The sequence below is a fragment of the Pieris napi genome, chromosome 15 (genome assembly GCF_905475465.1).
Source record: "Pieris napi chromosome 15, ilPieNapi1.2, whole genome shotgun sequence".
NCBI classification, from domain to species: Eukaryota; Metazoa; Arthropoda; class Insecta; order Lepidoptera; family Pieridae; genus Pieris; species Pieris napi.
Genome location: NC_062248.1, coordinates 11,310,034 through 11,327,793, shown reverse-complemented (window position 1 = coordinate 11,327,793; position 17,760 = coordinate 11,310,034). Strand labels below are relative to the sequence as shown.

Genomic DNA, 17,760 nt, shown 5'->3' with positions numbered 1-17,760 from the left:
CATTCAATTTTCAAAACCATCTTTGGCGTTAACTATGAACAAGTCCCAAGGCCAAACCTCTGAATTAGTAGGTAATACCGATGGAGCCGCTAGCTTCTTGGAAACCTCGACAGAACAAAAGACGCCGCAGCCCACCGACTTGATGGACTGACGACATCGTCAAGGAGGTTATATGTTCCTAGTGGATATAGAGAGGCCAGTGCATGCCGTACTGGAGGATAACGTAGAAGGCCTACGTCCAGAAATGGACCAAATAAAGATGCTGATGATGATAATGAGTATCTAGGAAAGGGATGTTTTAACTAATAGTCAATTGTATGCTAGCCTATTTATTTTACTATCACAAAATAAAAGAATATCAAATATCGTTTATAGCGAAGGTCTTAATAAACTTTGCCTTTGTTTTTTTCAAACATTTCTATTCGAAATACATAATTTTAATTTAATAAAATTTGATGAGGGTCATCCAAAATATTTTTAATCGGCCGATCGTCACATTTTTTGGTTGGTCACTGTTTTGTTGAAATTTACTCGGGTTATGTTAGACGCGTTATTATTTTGATTTATACTTTTTTATTAATTATATTAGCTAAGAGTTACGTCCTCAATTTATATTTTTATAGTGAGTGTTTTGTGCGTTTTTGTGAACTATTGTGAGGCAAGGTATCAGTACCAGTCTAACCTCTATTTGTTCACAATACAATTTCTCCAAATCCTAACGACTGATAATTGTGTGCCTTTTTTCTTGGTAAGGAAGGTATGTACTCAGGACTTATACGTATTATCCTAGATTGTGTATCGTTCTTTGTGGTATAATTTCATTTCAGTGTTTGTCCAACACGATGGACAAACGTTCTTTATAGTTATAGGGTATGTGTGTAGTAAAATATAAATAATCGACTTTGGTCGAAAAATTAATAATTTTAAATTGTGCATACAATTCGGTGTGATAGAAACTTTGTGAGAAGGAATTGTTTTCTTCGGAAACTCTTGAACGCGCTAATGGTTTAATATCCTGTTATAATGCCGGCTTTCCTTTTTATTTTTCACCACTTTTATAAGTTTAAAGTGTAATAAGGTTTACCACGGCTCGCCTACTTTAATATTCTATTATTGCAGTGTTTTGTCCAACACGATGGAAATAGAATTTTTGATGAAGTGAAAATTATTTAAGAGATTTTGAGTTAGTACCTACTAAATTTAAGTTTCGTGTACCCTCTCAATACCCCAGGCATCCCATTATTCCATTTGTCCCTCCTTTACGTAAAACGCGTTTTGGTCAAAACTCGCCGATGTCCAGATTAAAAGTATTAACAGACGATCGAACTTGGTACGGGCCCGACAGCGGATTCCGTACGCTCCATACCATATCTGTTCGTCTGGAGAGTTGTCTGCCGAACATTATTATTATTATTTCGTGTTCGCTCGGTCCGATGGTTTGCACATCGAATTTGGTCCGCTCCGTACCAAATCCGTGAGTCTGTACGCTCGGACCGGACAAACGCACGGCAGTCACGTTTGAAACATTCGGGAGGTAGCACGTACGTCAACGCATGTTCGCACTATGGCGGAGATTTTAACAGAACGCGAAGTCCTTGTCGATGTTTTGGCATTGTATAAAGACTTTCCGTGCTTGTGGGATACATCACATGATTTGTATTGCAACAGAGATGCTCGTAATCAAGCGATTTGATTAACTTCATGTGACTAAATTCATCACGGTTTTTTAAATATGTTTTTGCCCACTCCTTTCTTTTTTTTCGTGATATTTGTGGCGGCATTACTGTTGCCGCAACAACAATCGCAATTTTAGCGCGCTTGGATAACGTCGGAGGCATGACGTCTGAACTGTGTACACGCCACGCGGGGAATGCGAGATCCGGCCGTGTGTTGTGAGTAGCGGATTTGGTACGCCATACCAATCCGTTATCCGGCCCGTACCAAGTTCGATCGTCTGTTAATACTATAAGCATTCTTATAAACGAGCTAGGTCTGGATGTCCATAGTTGCTTCCCTCACACAAAAAAACGATTTTTGTTTAGTTTTTTGTAATTTAATTTTTTATTAGTTTTTAATTAATATTAATATTTGTATGATCTCTACGTGTATGGCATGTTTGCATTTAAGTGCCTGTCACATTAAAAAATGTATTTTGTGGTTGTTTTGTTTTTGTGTGTATTTTTATCAATAAAAAAGAAGATGTTGGCGTCATTTTTAAACATTTGAAATGATATTTCGAATGTGATGACTAATAAAGATTAGTAAGGATTGTTAACTTTTTGTTTATCTTTTTTTTTATTTGTTTATCGTAATTGATTAAGATTTGATCGCTATCGTGTTTGATCTTGAGCCTCGTATTTCACCTCTCTGCAAAGTCTTTCCGGCTCTCTTTGCCTCATATGCAACTGTACGCCGCCAATTTTTAAAAAGAAGACACGAAGATGTGCAGAGTTTGTGTCGAAGAAAAGGGAGAGAGCGATTAAGACCGATTGAGAGAGAGTGAGAAAGGGTGAATTTCCTTATAGAAATTATATTTTTAAAATTAAAATTTCGTAACGAAAATTTATGAAATATTACTATTAATTATTTTATGCAAAATAATTTATTGAACTCTCAAATGACGAATTGTAAATTAAAATGCCACTTGTTTATATTATCGAAGAAATACATTAAATAAACTAAATTTAAGTATTATTTGTAATCATTTTCGACACTTAATATTTTAGTGACAATTAAATTCATGAAATTCCTAACATATCTTGCTTTTTCCCTCCAAGTCTCGGAAATCTAAAGTTTTAGATTTGTATTAATATGAACAAGAGTTAAAAAGACTGTGTGTACCCTAATCTATATATATAAAAATGAAACCCGTTTTTCGTTGTCACGACATAACATGAAAACGGCTTGACCGATTTGTCTGATTTTTTTAAATAATATTCCTTGAAGTACGAGGATGGTTCTTACGGAGAGAAAAATTAAAAAAAATTAGTGAAAAACTCTAAAAACAACTTTTCTATATTCCCATACAAAATATTCGTAATAATACTTAAAAGTCAATTTGAACTTTAATACCATATCATAGAGTTCAAGTGTTAGTGGAGGGCTTCCGGGAAGGTAAATTTTTATTTTTGACATAATGCTTTTGTTGTCTTATCAACTTTCTTTTTCTATCTTACTAGCTAGACCGGTGTCCCGAATAGCAGAATAAGTATTTAAAAAAAAATATATATATTGGTTGTTTGTAAAGTAGGTTTACGATCGAGATGTTTACGTGATAACGTCTTATTGGTGATATAAGTTTTTGGGAAGTAAGAAATTAATGAAGATAACAATTTTTTCAAATTTTAAATTACATCTATCGTTTTATTCACACTTTTGATGATAAATTTCGGGTGTAAAATGACAAGTTTACTTATTCGACTATGATATACATTTTTCTTCATACATACATTCATACAAATCTCCATTCGTTTGTATGCCGCTAGAGTGAGAGAGATGGGAGATCGGTCCGTCTCTCTCTCGTTATACCTGCGATCGCGCTCGTGAGGTTTTGGTGTGACACAAGTTTCTGAACATGTCACCCGACTAAGCGATCGCGCTCGTGAGGTTTTGGTGTGACACAAGTTTCTGAACATGTCACCCGACTAAGCGATCGCGCTCGTGAGGTTTTGGTGTGACACAAGTTTCTGAACATGTCACCCGACTAAAACGATTTTAAAGACGTTATCACGTCAATAAAGAATGGACTGTAACAGCCTGGCCACGGGACATTCGCCGACGCGAATATTCGCGCGGTGCGAACCGCGATGCGTCTAGCGACTGAAATAAACTCATAGCAATGTACTAATCAAGCCACGCGCAGTGCGACCGGCGAAATGTACCGAGCGAATCGCGCGGGCGACTGACGTCGCGACGGGCGAGCGAAACAAATGCATGAATCAGTACGGTGCAAGCCACGGAGTCGAGCGGCAGTCGCGGCGAATAGAGAAGGGAATAAATAAGTTTAGTCGTGGTCGCGGCGAAAAATGAATACAGAGTTTTTTGTTACTGAAATACTGGCTAGACCAGCTATTTGGAAGTCTGGCCATCCACAGCATTAATTTAATATACCTTAATCTCAAAAACAATTTTTCAGCGGCACTTAAAATTCTATTTGCATTAACTTTTTTCTCCAATTCTGGTTGAATATTCATAAGAATATAATTGAAGGTTTCAATACTCATTCTGGTATACTCAAAAAAATAATTCTGGATATATTCTGAATTTCTCATACTTCTTGTGGAATTCTCGACAATTTCTCCAAATATTAGGTCTTGCACCAAAAGCTATTACTTTCCAAGCAATATCGAGATGATTTCGATAAAGACATTTCGCTGTCGAACTTCCTTACTGGTCGCGGCGGCAAACGTGACTGGTCCGTGGCCTGCAAACGGCCCCGCGCGAATGGTCGCCTCGCCTCCCGCATCGCCGTTCGCACCGCCGATCCCCGTGGCCAGGCCGTAAGGCGGTACGATGTTCACCAGGCCAGCTAGTATCTAATAATAATGTTTTTGAAAACCACATAGACCACAAAAACCTGTATTTTTAAAAAATCTCCACCTGAGGACCATACACAAAACAGTCTATTTCAGATAGTATCCTCATTAGTGTGCGGTGTAATATAAAAGTCGGCTTGTAAGCTGAGAGCATCGTTATGCAGGGGTCAACAATGGAGGAGGGCCTGTGTTGAGTGCAACACAAACATACATTTAAAATGCGCCTACTTAGACGGTATAATAAATTTTATCTCGTAACTTTTAGGATATTTTAATGGCGTAACAAGTAGGCGAACCTATACAACTTGTTTACATATTTAAGAAACGTTTGGAGTTTACAAAGAGACAATTATAGATTTGTGTGTGGTTTGTTAAATTACTTCTATCTACATACATTGCTGTTGTCACTTTGTATTTTTTTAACTGTTTGTTAATGTTGTATAACTGTTAATAGTCGGTGCAAAGAGATCAAGTATGGGTATATAAATGTTTCTGTGTAAAAACATTCAAAGTTTAAACGGGAAGAAAGATTCTATAACCACATTTAAAGTCACTTTACATATATGTATAAGACGCTTGGGGTGTTAACACACAGATAATAAATTTTATATTTGTGTGTTATTTGTTAAATTACTTCTATTTATCATTATTGTTGTCATTATTATTATTTTTTTAATGATGTATAACTGTTTATATTCGATGCAAAGAGATTAAATATATGTAGGTATATAAATGTTTCTGTGTAAAAACAATCAAAGTTTTAACAGGAAGAAAGATTCTATAACCACATTTAAAGTCCGGCAACGCCAACTAAAATGGGTGTCGATGGGTGATGCCTACCCTTTACGGGCGTCGAGTAGGCTCAAAAAAAAACAAAATATGTTTTGCAACCTGTAAGTTTCGGCCTTGTAAATCCATTGCTGCACAAAAATCCTTATTTTTATTAAGTAATTATCGGTTTTCTTGTATATTGTTTGTACGTATTAAGGCAGTACAATAATGGTACAACTCACCTGTTACAGCTTTTATTAAATTACGAAGGTCTGACCGTTGCTACTCTCTGGCTCAAAAGGATTACCCAAAAAGAGAGACACAGACAGTGATAACAATTTCTGTTTTATTTTATGTAGTCAATCTTTCAGCGTTTTTTTTTTTGGATTTACGGCGACCCCGTGGCTAGCAATGTTTTATCTCAAGCTGTATTGGGCTATGAGAGTTTTTTACTCCGGCTTTTTCTCTCGACACCCTCTGTCTTCTTTGCCGATGAGTAGGGATGTTTACCTATTCAAATTTAATGACGTGGAATAAGTGATCTTATGTTCCATAATAAACAAATTTTTTAAGCAAATGAATTAATCGCATGCATGCACAAAGTTAACTCGATAGAGGAAAATTACTCATTACAAATAATTAAATTCTGGATTAACTAATCATATGTACCCCAAATATTTAATCCAAAATTATTCGAGATAAACGCTATTTTGCAAAGTCATTACTATATGAATCACGTTTTTTTATCTATTAATTGTAACCGATTAAGATAATCAAATATTTTACAAATATATAAATTCAAGTTACTATAATAACAAACAGAAAACGAAAATGTTGCGTTACGCTATCTGCTTAATTGTTTTGGGTGTTGTTCTTGCTAAATATGAGTTGTATGAAGGGTAAGTTTAGTGTACTAAGTGCTAATTAAAGATTTATGTTGGCGCCTGGTAAATAGTACCGGTGAACCCAGAACTGGTACAAAATATTTAGTCATTTGTACCAGTATGGCGGTTCTACATCCTTGCGATTCTGGAACTCACTTTTTGAACACATGATTAGGAGGTAGCTTGTAGTTTATTGAATCAGAATGCCAAATCTTAAAATGACTGCTTTACGACTGATTTGAGCGCGACCGCCGCTGTGAAGTGAGTTACAGAATCGCAAGGCAGTTCTCCAATTAAGCTAGAAAAAAAAATCTTTGTCACGCTCTAAACGCTGCTTATTAGAACATTTCCGTTGTTCAAATTTATTTTGAATTATGTTATATATACAGCACCTCTCTTATAAAAGTGTATAGTTTTGAGGACGATCACGTGATCTTTTGCTTCTTTGTTACCAACCACGATCACTTTCTCCAAGTTCTCATCGCCTCTGCGCATTGTATGGCCGAAATCTTATATCACTGTCGGCATATGGTAGACAGGAGAATCAGTATACGGCGTTGGGTCAGGTTCGATGTATTGGTGCACTTCGCAGTCCAGGGTATTAGCATTTGCCTCCAGCACAGCTAATTTATATTTTGATACAATTATTAGAAGTTTAACAGTCATACTTCTTCATTACAGACATGCTGTGTATCGCATATCCGTGAAGACGGAAAAACAAGCGCTGATACTGCACAATTTGGAGGTTGCAAACAGTTTGGACTTCTGGCAGCGAGCAGCGCCGGGCAATGAAGCTATAGTGCTGGTCCCGAAGCAACTACGCCCGTTAGTCGAAGCCACACTGCTGTTTCATGGCTTGAGTATTCTATAGAAGTGGAAGATGTTAAGCCGTAAGTATACTCATCCCATATTTCAATTAAATGGGTAAAATAAAAGTTCACGCACTTTGTTAGGCCGTTAGGTTGACATGGTTTGTTCCATTGGTTAGTATTTTCAAGAAATAATTACCATGAGAAGTAGTTATAGGTAGGGTCTATACTAGTTCTAAACCATTTTTGTACCTGAGTCTTTCAAAAATTCCTATGTAACATACATAGTTATTAATTTTTAAAAATTTAATTGTTTACTTAAGAAACTTAAATCATTAACGAATAATGGATTACCTAAAACGAATAGTAAGTTGTTAACGAAACACAGTATGTAAACTAACACATAAATTTTAGAAAATTTACATAATGTATAAGGGGAACATACAACACAAAAATAAGCAATGGAAAGAAGCAATGGAAAGAAGCGTACTAAAAATAAGAAAACTACAAACGTAAAAAGTGAAAAGTAAGATGTAAAACCAATGTTAACATTATGCCCTTAAACAGAAGTGCCAATGGGCTTATAGAAAGATGCACAGATAAAAGGTGGAAGACAACTATATGGGTAGGACCAAGGGGAAGAAGGAGAAGAGGGCGCCCTTAATAAAGGTGGGTAGAAGAATCGTTAGCAGGAAGCGAAAGGAGAAAGAAAACCATGGTTAAAGATATTTGGAAATAGCTGGAGGAACAAGAATAAAAAAAACTCATGTGTGCAATTCACACGTGGTAGAACCATCAAAAACAAAGTTTTTATAATGAATAATATGTAAATTATAATTTTTTCACTAACTAAATGTAGGACTATGTTAAATTTTCATTTATAAGTTTAATATCAATATCAATCTTTAATTTGATAAAAACTAAAATAATGGAAGTTTGAAATTCGATGATTATTACTTATTTAATTTTTTGCACATCTATGTTTTTTTAATTCAGAAAATGATCAAATACACGCCAATTTAAAGTTTATACACTGCACAATTCTTCCCATCTCATTCTTACCCACGCTAAATCCTACGAATTTATGCGTCTGTCTCTTTTTACTGTCGCTTTTTCCGTTGCATCCGGTTTGAAATCACAACGATTCTAAAGAAGTTCCACTTCAAAAAGATATATCAATAAATTTAAACGTATTTTCTTAGTTTGGAAATGGAAACAAAAGGGCTTCATTATTATAACAGTTCAGAGTCTTTGCACTAAGAATTTGACACGTATGTCAAAATATTATTGGATTTTGACGGGAGTCATAGATCTCTCTAAGACTTCGCTCTAAATTTTACCTAAGACCGATATCGGACAACAGACATTAATAAAGTGTTTTTTTTTTAATTTTTTGTCGTTTATGATTGCCATTATATATCAAAAACTAGTGTCAATAAAAGCGACATGAAAGTAAAAGTAAAGAAGCAGGGTACATTTTATCTCCTGAATTCGTTACGAAATTCACTTTATTCATGATACTTCAGTTTACATCAACACACAGATTAATAACAACAGTAGGAATATTCAACAACATGATTTGATTTTTTGTAAAAATAAATATATCAATCATACTTTAGCTTATGTATAAGTGTATATCTTTTCATCCTATTAAACCTTTTGTCTTTCTCTTCCGCATCACCGGCCTAGGTTTTGCCATTCCTGGAATGTGTCCGTTAGCTAATAAATTTTCCCCTGAAATTGATCCATTCCACCCCTCTTACTTACAGTTCCGCAGAGATAACTATTCTAAAATTTATTTCTTGGATAATAAAAACACGTGGCATTTTAAATTACAATTCGTCATTTGAGATTTCAAAAAATTATTTTGCATAAAATATAAAATACTAATATTTCATAAAATCTTTACGAAATTTTAATTTTAAAAATAGAATTACTATAATTTAATTTACCCTTCTTACTCTCTCTCAATCGGTCTCAATAGCTCTCTCCCTTTTCTTCGACAAAAACGCTGCCCATCTTCGTGACGTTCCGTAAAAATTTTACCCTCATGCGCCTAAAGAAGTTTCACTTCAAAAATTGTTAGTGCCATACTGGAGACCATGCTTGTTTTTCCAAGTAAGCGTTGATAAATTTTATTTATATCATATGACTTGAGATATAGGATTTTGAAATTGGAGTTTTAGTTTCGCCAACGGATTGTAATAATCTGTGGACAGTTTAAATTCAAGACTGCTCTGTCTTAAGTGAATTAAGCGAAAGGTTCGTTTAATTTGTACAAAGAAGTGAAGCGTTCAATTGATCTCTGTTCGACCTTGTGATTCATACAGATTTGGTTTGTTTTCATTATTTTTTGCAAGTATCGTTTGTTGGACAAATTTCGTACTATATTGGTGAAAAGTGCTGAAATCGAAATTTGCAAATAGATAGCCTATGTTTTAACCGACTTTTAAAAGCTGATAAGGACGTTAATTCGACGTCGTTTTTTGTATATTATTTTAAGGAGCGCTCATTCGTCTAGGGACAGATCTAGATGATCGATGCGTCATCTCATAGGAGGGTTTGGTAATCAGATTCACAGCTTTCACGATTATTACTGAAATATTACACGCAATTACTAAAACTCGTGCCGAAGCGTCGGGATTATGTTACTTTTAGGTTTTTTTTTTTAATAGATTGAGTTCTATGTGTGCGTTGAAGTGAGCTATAAGGCTCGTCTGATGTAACGCCGCCCATGGACACTTAATGTCGGCTTTTTAATTAAAAAGTTCTAGTCGGTTGTAGGTATTTTTATTTTATAATAGTGACAAATATGACATAGGAAAAATGGTTCACTTATTAACAGGGACTTGTGAGAATAAAAAAAACATTTTCAGTACTACACTTTATTATGACTTTTAAGGTACTTGGAAGCTGAACACGAAAAGCTTAGCAAAGCCGCTGTGAACAGCAGGTCTGCACCTGCCAGTGGGAGTTTGACCTTTGATAAGATTCATACTTTGGAAGAGGTAAGGTCAAAATTGGAATAGAAGAAATTCGTTATTCACGCCCAGTAAAAATTATGTATAAAAAATCTTATCATTGATATATTTATGGACTGAAACAAAACAAAAACTTTTATATATTTTTTTAAATATCTTGTATTTGTGATGTGCCTGTAATTTTTCCTTATTTATAAAGGTGTACATCGTCGCTTATGGACACTCATACTGCCAGAAGGCTTGCAAGCAAGTCGAACTGGTTCGCAAATACTACTACTAGTACTTGGTGAGGTAGTTGATGATTTATGATAATATTAGCTTCTACTAAAACTGAATTTCTTCTAAAACTAAATTTTATAGGTGGAAGCGTACCTCCAGGCGTTGACAGTGAGATTTCCAACACTCGTCACTTTAGTAACAGCGGGACAAAGCTTCGAAAACCGACCCATTCGGTACCTGAAGATCTCCACAACCAACTTCCAGGTGAGCAAGAAACATGTACCATCTAAGGGATTATTATTATCTTTCAATCTTCGATGTCTGACAACAATGTGTTTCGTAATTATTAGTAATGAGAAATAAATCAATGGCCCTACAACCTTTTTAGGCGTGGGCTTCAGATTTCTGTATCTGTTTGATCATTTGTCGATCAAATAGGCAAGCAGGGAATCAGACTCCTGTGCCTGATACACGTTGCTGAATTTTTGGGTCTGAGGCAAGCTGGTTTCCTCACGATGTTTTCCTTCATCGTTCGTGCAAATGGGCACATAGAAAGAAATTCTGGTGCACCAGAATTCGAACTCGAACCTACGACCTCAGGGAAGAGAGTTGTACGCTGAATCCACTAGGCCAACACTGCACTGAAGTTATTAGATAGTAATTTTGCACATAAAAAGAAAATAATTGCCAAAAAAAAAATTATTTCATATAAAACTATTAACGTGTCTTTAACTGATTTTTTTTGAAATCGCTTAATTCCAGGACACCAATAAGCCAGTAGTATTTATCCAATCTTTACTACATGGCTCTGAGTGGGTGACTCTGCCAGCCAGTCTATACGCCATCCAGAAACTTGTTACTGACATAACTGATGCAGACCTGGTGAACGAAATTGATTGGATTATTCTGCCAGTTGCCAACCCTGATGGATATGTAGCTTCTCATGGAGAAGTATGTTATAGATTGACTTAGTTATTATTAAATTACAAGTACAAGATACTAAGTACTCACTCAACCTCTGGTTCGGTCACTCCAACATGTGTCACTCTGGGACAGGAGAGGGAATGGCAGAAGTTTCTCGTTTTGTAGGTCAAGTTCAAGACTCGAACCAATTCGACTTTGAAAAGAAAAGTACAATTCTTCAAAAAGGCCGCCAACGCGGGCATTGAGAGTGTCCATCACTTAACATCAGATGAGCTTCTGCCCATTTGCCCCTGTTATAAACAAAAGGAAAAAAAAAACTCTTTATTAGTTAATTTCTTGAGTATGATCCGTCCAAAATCGTTGTTTTCGTCTGTAAATATTACCAAAAACAACAAAGCAAATTTGAAAACAGAAAGCTCATTTAAGGTAGCGATTGCTAACCATCAAGGTAGTAGCTGTCAATGCCATTATATTTTCTCGTAATAAAAATAATAACACTCGAGTGGCCAGAATGATTTATAGCCCATGTTAAAAGTGATTAAATTAATACGACAACATCAACAAATCCGATTTGATATATTTACGTTTGTCTTTTTTTGCGAGTGTTATTTTCAGAAATGGCCTTAGTTGTATACCAAAATCTGAAGCAGGAATACACAATAGGAAGGAATAATAAGCTATTACTATTATTATTTATACTATTATATATTCTTCTTTGATTTACTTTTAGGAAAGATTCTGGCGTAAGAACCGAGCCACCGGCTACATGCCTCTTGACATTTGCACTGGCGTAGATCTGAACAGGAACTTTGACTACAATTGGAGTCGGTGGTCTAGCGACTTTGTCTGCGCCGTAGTCTTCCACGGTCGAAGCGCATTCTCTGAACCGGAAACCCAAGCTGTCAAAACCATCTTTGATCAATACAGCAACCGTACCCAACTATTCATAGACCTCCACAGCTATGGCAGCATGATCCTCTACGGTTACGGCTCGGAAGAATTACCGTCAAATGCCTTGACTCTTCATCTAGCCGGTGTGAATATGGCTCAAGCTATTGACGCGGTTAAAGTTGCCCATAACAGAGACTATAGAGTGGGAAATTCAGCTATGATTATGTACAAGAGTTCAGGTACCACCAACGACTATGCCCATTCTATTGGCATTCCTCTATCTTACATCTATGAGCTTCCAGCGTCCAGAATAGGCTTACCCATTCTAGGCTTTCTTGTAGACCCTGAGTTCATTGAACAAGCTGGAATCGAAACTTGGGAGGGTATTAAAACTGGAGCTAGATTCGTACTCAGAAACTAATAGCATTGTAATTTTTCCTTATTACATTTATGAAATTATATCAATTAAATACTTTTTATGTCTTTTATTTATCCGCTATCATGTGTTACAATGCTGATTTTATTATGTAACAAATAGATCTGCCCTGCGATAGATCTGAAAAACAATAAACTACAAGCTCCCACCTTTTCAGAATGCCAAATCATAAAATGACTGTTTCACGACTGATTTGAGAGCGACCGCCGATTCGAAAACCGCTGTGTGCGTTCGAAAAGTGAGTTACAGAATCGCAGGGCTGATTTTTTAAAATTCTGTATAGTATGACATAAACTTAATTTATCTTGCTTGTATTTAAATACAGTCAACTGAATGAAGCCTTTTTGTATAAATTAGGTAAGTATATCCTATAGAAAATATATTTTATTTATATTTAATTAACTATAAAAAAAGTATCTTAACCCAAGTTGTACATAATAATATAATTAAATAATTAAAACCCTAAAATAAATGAGAAAATTTGGTCAATGTGGCAGTGAACCTCTTATGCTGGCATTTCCACGCTGTATTGAGATACTTATTCGTTGAACGAGGAAAGCACCAGCTCGGGTCACCGGTGCTATCTACCAGGCGCCTTTCTCTTAAATCTTTAATTAGACACTTGAACCCCATGGCCCTAAAGTGTCTTGTACAAAGGAAATACAATGATGTTGAAGGAAAGTCTCTTGTAGTTGTAAAACATCATCTTAATTTAACTTTTTAACAAAACTAACATACTATATTTAAATTGTACTTGTTCCACACAATCACACAAAATATATATATTTAAGTTACAAGAAAATATTTATTCTACGGACTAGTATATATTGATAAATATTATTGATAATGCTTCGATATATGTGAAATTTATTACTAGCACCTGAGGAACTTATAATATGACAATTTAAGATTATGAACGAACAATAATATATGTATCAGTAGACGAGAAACAAAAATGTTGTATATTTTCTTAGTATTTAATATTGTGTTATGTGTGTTGATTGAGACCGATTGAGAGAGAGTTAGAAAGGGTGAATTTCCTTATAAAATTATATTTTTAAAATTAAAATTTCGTAAAGGGAATTTATGAACTATTAGTATTAATTATTTTATGCAAAATAATTTATTGAAATCTCAAATGACGAATTGTAAATTAATAAGCCACTTGTTTTTATTATCGAAGAAATACATTAAAGAAATTAAATTTATTATTTGTATTAATTTTCGACACTTTTAATATTTTAATGACAATTAAATTTATTATTACATTCCTAAAATATCTTCCTTTTTCCTTCCCTCTAAGTCTCGGAAATCTGAAGTTTTAGATGTGTTTTAATATGAACAAGAGTTAAAAATTAGTTTGCCAAAGAAGTTTCACTTCTGAAAAGTGTACTTGGTAGATTATCGTGGAAAGACTTTGTACCCTAATCTATATATATAAAAATGAAACCCGTTTCCCGTTGTCACGACATAACATGAAAACGGCTTGACCGATTTGGCCTATTTTTTTAATAATATTCTTTGAAGTACCAGGATGGTTCTTACGGAGAGAAAAATTAAAAAAATTGAGTGAAAAAGTCTAAAAACAACACTTTTCTAAATTCCCATACATAATATTCGTAGTAATACTTAAAAGTCAATTTGAACTTTAATACTATATCATGAAGTTCAGGTGTTAGTGGAGGGGTTCTGGCAAGGTAAATTTTTATTTTTTGACATAATGTATTTGTTGTCTTATCAACTTTCTTTTTTTTATCTTATAGTCTAGTCGACAAGTTGAAAATGGAACAAAATAGAGATACTGCTCTTAAAATTATGTGCGATAGCTCATTGGATCCGGAATGACGTCTAGAAAAATGTGCTAAAAGCGTGTATTAGCACATAAAAAATTGCAAAAGTTATAGACAATTAAAGATGAAAAAAAAATGGCATAATTTTTTTGCCAATATTTAATAAACTATTAATATTTCAGAAATTTCAAATAAAGATTCTGAAAGAGGAGCATATTTCCAATAACTTACCAAGTTGTTATAAACAAATATTCAACTTTTTTTATTTTTTTTTTCTAAAACTTCTAAAATTAACAAAAACAACCATTTATAACAAAGTATAAAAAAATTTTTTTTGTAAATTTTTTGACTATCATGAATATTACTTTTATTTAAAATTAAAAAATTTTTTCAAATTAAAAAAAACGATTATAAACAATTAAAAATTGTTATTAAGGAAAAATTTTTTTTAAAAATCATAAAATTTTTAATGTAATAAAGTTGTGTTAAAATTTTTTTTTTAAATATTGATTTAATCAATTTGTTTAAAAAAAATTTATCAACAAATGGCGGGAATGTTTTTTTTGCAAATCAATAAATATCTTGTATTAATAAAAAAACGATTATATGATGATTTAGAAAAAAAAAAATATTTTAACAACATTACATGGATTTTTAAGTTTTCGTTTAAGTAAAAAAGTTTTTATAAACAAAGTATAAATATTTTTTTAACTTTTATGGCACGATCTTGTTAAGTATGTATGTAAGAAAGGCTCTACGAAGCGAAATATTTTTACGACCATTATTTAAACATTTTTTTTCACTTACAATTAAGACGGTCGTTCGAGAAAATTTCGTTAGTTAACAATTATTTAACTTGATGAAAAATTAACTTTAAGTAAAATTTTCAACGGGAATAAATTAATTATAGTGTTCAGAACACACCATAATTTTTTCAAATTTAAAAACAAATATTCAATACCTTAAATAAATTAATTAATGTGCCGTACTCGCTTTTGACGCCACCCCCCAATCCTAAAAATGTCACGCGCAGACCTATTTTCAGCGTTAAATTAAAATTATAAATAATGGAGATAGAGTTCCGGGAGTTAGAAGTTTTTTATTGGAAATTTGAAATTTCTTAAATATTAATAGTTTATTAAATATTGGCATTTTTTTTTTCATCTTTAATTGTCTATAACTTTTGTAATTTTTTAAAAATAAAAAATAAAATAAAATATGTTTATTATGGAACATAAGATACATGTATCACTTATTCCACGTCATTAAATTTGAATTTGTCGGCATCCCTACTCATCGGCAAAGAAGACAGAGGGTGTAGGCCGAGAGAAAAAGCCGGCGTAAAAAACTCTCGGTACTCTTTTAAAACAGCAAATCATCAACAACACTTATTTAAAATAAATATCGCAAATTGATTAGAAGTAGCCTGTCTAGCACTAGTCCCAGGCCCTTTTATCAACTAGATAATCGTTGACTTTATAGTAAGCCTTTTTACGCAGCTTTTCTTTAATACATTTCTTAAATTTATTGAAAGGCAGAGATAAAAGAGCCTCTGGGATTTTATTAAAGAAGAGTATCCCTTTCCCCAAAAAAGAATTACTAACTTTAGATAGTCTAGTACGGGGAAATTGCAGCCTGCGTTTGTTCCGTGTATTAACATTGTGCGTATGTTCTATTCTAGTAAATTTTTCACTATTTTTGTATACATACATAATATTTTCATAAATATATTGCGAGGGAAAGGTAAGTATATTAATGTCCTTGAATTTATCTCTAAGAGATTCCCTACATTTTAAATTATAGATTGCACGAATAGCCCTCTTCTGCATGATGAAAATAGTTTCGACATCAGCAGCATGACCCCATAATAATAAGCCATAAGTCATTAAGCTATGAAAGTAACTAAAATAAACAAGTCTAGCTGTATCGACATCAGTTAGTGAGCGAATTTTTTTAACCGCGTAGGCTGCAGAACTAAGTCTCTTCGCCAATCCGTTAATATGAGGGGACCACTGAAGTTTTGAATCCATGGTGATTCCGAGAAATACAGTTGTATCATCCAGATTCAATTCTTCACCGTTTATAGTTGGTCTAGTATCCATTTTTACATAACCCTTGCATTTTTTGCACAAAATTTAATGCATTTTGTCTTTTTTGCATTAAGTAGAAGGTTATTCATACTAAACCAATGGATAATCGAAGACAGAGCATTGTTCACATCGTCAAAATTTGTTATTTGTCGTTTGATTTTAAAAATCAAGGACGTGTCATCAGCAAACAAAACTATCTGATGTTTTCTCTCTACCATGAAAGGTAGATCATTTATATAAACAAGAAAGAGGAAGGGGCCAAGAATTGAGCCCTGTGTTACCCCCATATCTACTGCCGACCCAGAGGACCTCTTACCATTCACTTCAACCTTCTGAGTTCTTCCGTGTAAATAGGAAGTCAGAAGATTCAGTGCGGTATTCTTGATGCCATAGTGGCGGAGTTTCCCGATTAAGGTCTCGTGTTGGACACAATCAAATGCTTTGGATAAGTCGCAGAAAACACCTAAAGCGTCATGCGACTCCTCCCAAGCCTTAACTATATATCTATATAACTCAACACCGGCATCGGCTGTCGAGCGACCCTTGGTAAAACCGAACTGATTATCATGTAATAATTTGTTTACATTAAAATGACGTACCAGTTGATTTAATATAATTTTTTCAAATATACAAGTAGGTAGTACGGAAATTGGTCTAAAGTTACTGGGGTCGGACATACTACCTGCTTTAAATAATGGAATAACTTTACTATGTTTCATTAGATCGGGAAACTCGCCACTTTTAATACAATTGTTGAAAATTATAGCTAAATTGGGGAGCAATTACACCAATTATGCTACTAATTATTTTTACAGAAATACCCCAAAGATCGGTAGTGTTCTTAATATCTATGGTTCTAAATAACCTCACTATATCGTCGGCACCAATGGGTCGGAATGTAAAACTGACCTTGCACTCGTTTACATTATCTTTGAGCAGCGATTCAGCGAGGGCGGGAGATGATTGAAGAGACTTAGTAGTCGAAATTGGAATGTCAGAAAAGTACTTATCAAAAACAATCGCTATCTCTTCGTTAGATTTGATTATAGTGTTATCGACACATAGTTCGATGTCTTGATTGCGATCTCTGACTCTTCCAGTTTCACTATCAATTATCTTCCAAGTCATTTTAGTTTTATTGGTACTATTTTTAATCTTGTTTTTGATATTTAAGGACTTGGCCTTGGATAAAAAGTTTTAACGGGAAGAAAGATCTATAACCACATTTAAAGTCACTTTACATATATGTATAAGACGCTTGGGGTGTTAACACACAGATAATATATTTTAATTTGTTAAATTACTTCTATTTATCATTATTGTTGTCATTATTATTATTTTTTTAATGATGTATAACTGTTAATATTAGATGCAAAGAGATTAAATATAGGTATATAAATGTTTCTGTGTAACAACAATCAAAGTTTTAA

At 33.9% G+C, this 17,760-nt stretch overlaps 1 pseudogene; it reads left to right on the top strand.

Moving 5' to 3' along the window:
• Positions 1-6,106: 6,106 nt before the first annotated feature.
• Positions 6,107-12,454, top strand: LOC125056787 (annotated as a pseudogene).
• The last annotated feature ends 5,306 nt before the right edge of the window (positions 12,455-17,760 follow it).